This window comes from Phocoena sinus, chromosome X, assembly GCF_008692025.1.
Source record: "Phocoena sinus isolate mPhoSin1 chromosome X, mPhoSin1.pri, whole genome shotgun sequence".
In the NCBI taxonomy this organism is placed as follows: Eukaryota; Metazoa; Chordata; class Mammalia; order Artiodactyla; family Phocoenidae; genus Phocoena; species Phocoena sinus.
The window spans coordinates 68,805,397-68,809,025 of record NC_045784.1 but is presented as its reverse complement, the minus strand read 5'-3'; positions in this window follow the sequence as shown (position 1 = coordinate 68,809,025).

Genomic DNA, 3,629 nt, shown 5'->3' with positions numbered 1-3,629 from the left:
CTTACCATTGCAAGAAAAACAATAAAATACCTAGGAATAAACCTACCTAGGGAGACAAAAGGCCTATATGCAGAAAATTATAAGACACTGATGAAAGGAATTAAAGATGATACAAATAGATGGAGAGATATACCATGTTCTTGGATTGGAAGAATGAACATTGTGAAAATGACTCTACTACCCAGAGCCATCTACAGATTCAATACAATTCCTATCAAACTACCACTGGCATTTTTCACAGAACTAGAACAAAAATTGTCACAATTTGTATGGAAACACAAAAGACCTTGAATAGCCAAAGCAACCTTGAGAACGAAAATTGGAGCTGGAGGAATCAGGCTCCCTGACTTCAGACTATACTACAAAGCTACAGTAATCAAGACAGTATGGTACTGGCACAAAAACAGAAAGATAGATCAATGGAACAGGATAGAAAGCCCAGAGATAAACCCACACACATATGGTCACCTTATCTTTGATAAAGGAGGCAGGAATGTACAGTGGAGAAAGGACAGCCTCTGCAATAAGTGGTGCTAGGTAAACTGGACAGGTACATATAAAAGTATGAGATTAGATCACCCCTTAATACCATACACAAAAATAAGCTCAAAATGGATTAAAGACCTAAATGTAAGGCCAGAATCTATGAAACTCATAGAGGAAAACATAGACAGAACACTCTATGGCATAAATCACAGCAAGATCCTTTTTGGCCCACCTCCTAGTGAAATGGAAATAAAAACTAAAATAAACAAATGGGACCTAATGAAACTTCAGAGCTTTTGCCCAGCAAAGGAAACCATAAACAAGACCAAAAGACAACCCTTAGAATGGGAGAAAATATTTGCTAATGAAGCAACTGACAAAGGATTTATCTCCAAAATTTATAAGCAGCTTATGAAGCTTAATAACCTAAACGCAAACAACCCAATCCAAAAATGGGCAGAAGACCTAAATAGACATTTCGCCAAAGAAGATATACAGACTGCCAACAAACACATGAAAGAATGCTCAACATCATTAATCATTAGAGAAATGCAAATCAAAACTACAATGAGATGTCATCTCACATCAGTCAGAATGGCCATCATCAAAAAATCTGGAAACAATAAATGCTGGAGAGGGTGTGGAGAAAAGGGAACACTCTTGCACTGCTGGTGGGAATGTGAATTGGTTCAGCCACTATGGAGAACAGTATGGAGGTTCCTTTAAAAAGTACAAATAGAACTACCATATGACCCAGCAATCCCACTACTGAGCATATACCCTGAGAAAACCATAATTCAGTAAGAGCCATGTACCAAAATGTTCATTGTTGCTCTATTTACAATAGCCTGGAGATGGAAACAACCTAAGTGTCCATCATCGGATGAATGGATAAAGATGTGGCACATATGTACAATGGAATATTGCTCAGCCATAAAAAGAAATGAAATTGAGCTATTTGTAATGAGATGGATGGACCTAGAGTCTGTCATACGGAGTGAAGTAAGTCAGAAAGAGAAAGACAATACCATACGCTAACACATATATATGGAATTTAAGAAAAAAAATGTCCTGAAGCAACTAGGGATAAGACAGCAATAAAGACATAGGCCTACTACAGAATGGACTTGAGGAGACGTCGAGGGGGAAGGGTAAGCTGTGACAAAGCGAGAGAGTGGCATGGACATATACACACTACCATACGTAAAATTGATTGCTAGTGCGAAAAAGCCGCGTAGCACAGGGAGATAAGCTCCGTGGTTTTTTTTTTTTTTTTTTTTGCGGTACGCGGGCCTCTCACTGTTGTGGCCTCTCCCGTTGCGGAGCACAGGCTCTGGACGCGCAGGCTCAGCGGCCATGGCTCACCGGCCCAGCGGCTCCGCTGCATGTGGGATCCTCGCGGACCGGGGCACGAACCCGTGTCCCCTGCATGGGCAGGCGGACTCTCAACCACTGCGCCACCAGGGAAGCCCAGCTCCGTGGTTTTTGACCACCTAGAGGGGTGGTATAGGGAGTGTTGGAGGGAGGGAGACGCAAGAGGGAAGAGATATGGGAACATATGTATATGTATAACTGATTCATTTTGTTATAAAGCAGAGACTAACACACAATTGTAAAGCAATTATACTCCAATAAAAATGTAAAAAAAAATTATTAACTGTAACAGTGAATGAAAATAAGAGACTATTAGCTAGTAAGAAGTAAAACCTTAAAAGAATGTAAGAATAGCAGAAACAAGGAATAGCTACCACTCCTAGGGCCGTGATAGAGCACCCAAAGTAAATCATCCCCACCCCACCCCCTGCCCAGGGCTGAGATCCAGACCTTATTGGAGTGGGCACTACCATGACAGAGAAGTCACTGTGGTGTTATGATTGCAGAACTTGCTGGAAATTTGCCTTCCAAGATTTACCAGAATCCACCCTCTGGGGTACCTACGACTGCTGATCATGTGGAGGTATCAGCTAGAAAAATGCCCAAGGGGGAAGTGCTCAAGGGAAGCTATGGGAACTGAGCAGTAGAGAAGCCGTCTCTGCTGAAGGAGCTAAGTACTTGGGAGGCTACACATGCTACAGGAGCCAAGCACTGGAGAAACTGCCCTTATGCTGCAGAAGCTGGGCACTGGTGAAGCCACATGCACTGGAGTTTGCAGGTGAAATCTCCAGTGAGGAAAACTGGAGAAGTTGATGTCCTCTTGTGAGAATGAGATTTTGTTAGGCTGACAAAGAGGTTTTAGAAAAAAGTGGAATTTTCCTACAAGCATCAGTGTCTCCACAACGCACCCTAGAAGAGAGAAAAGGAAAAATGCAGGAGAATTGAGAGCACTATGGAGTAGGGTAGGGATATGTTGGATGAGTATTTGTTATCTTAAAGGAGGTAACAGAAATAAGAGACTTGCATCTTCACTGGATGGATATTGAAAACTGAAATGGATAAATTAATGGAGTAGAAGTAAACATTATAGTCACAGGATTTTAGAGCTAGGAGGAATATATTCATTGTATAGTTTTTTTTTAAGTCTAAATAAGTTATATGATTTGCCTAAGTTCACATAGTTAATGATGGAGCCAGAATTAGAACAACGTTTTTCTGACACTCACTCCATTCATTATTTGTGCTACATCATGCTGGAAAGAGCTATTTTCAGAAAAATAAAACTACTAGCAAATTCATAAGAATTTCAAAGGACAAAGTGTACTTTGATGTCGTTAGCTCAGGTAGAAAGCAAGTTTACTCAGAATAAGAAATTCACATCAGCCACTTTCGTAGGGAGTTTTTGTTTGTGATGCACTTTTAAGAAAGAGGTGATATTTGGGGACTAGGTAATTTGACTTCAGCTATACTATTTAAAAATGTGAAACAATAAACTGAATGAGCAATATGGACCTTAATGTATATAAAATTAATCACAGTGAATTTTCATTTTAATCAGAGAGCTGGGGGAATTAGGAATTATGGCTTATAATGCCTGATTAATCAGAATTCCCCAAAACTTAAGGTGAAATTTTGTCTTACATTAGTAAATAAGAATGCTGAAATCAACAATATTTCTCTGAAGACTAAAAATTCTGTAGTAGGCTCTTAGATTATCACTATGTTTTGTGGGATGCCATTCTACAAATTCATTGCATATACAGAGGTTG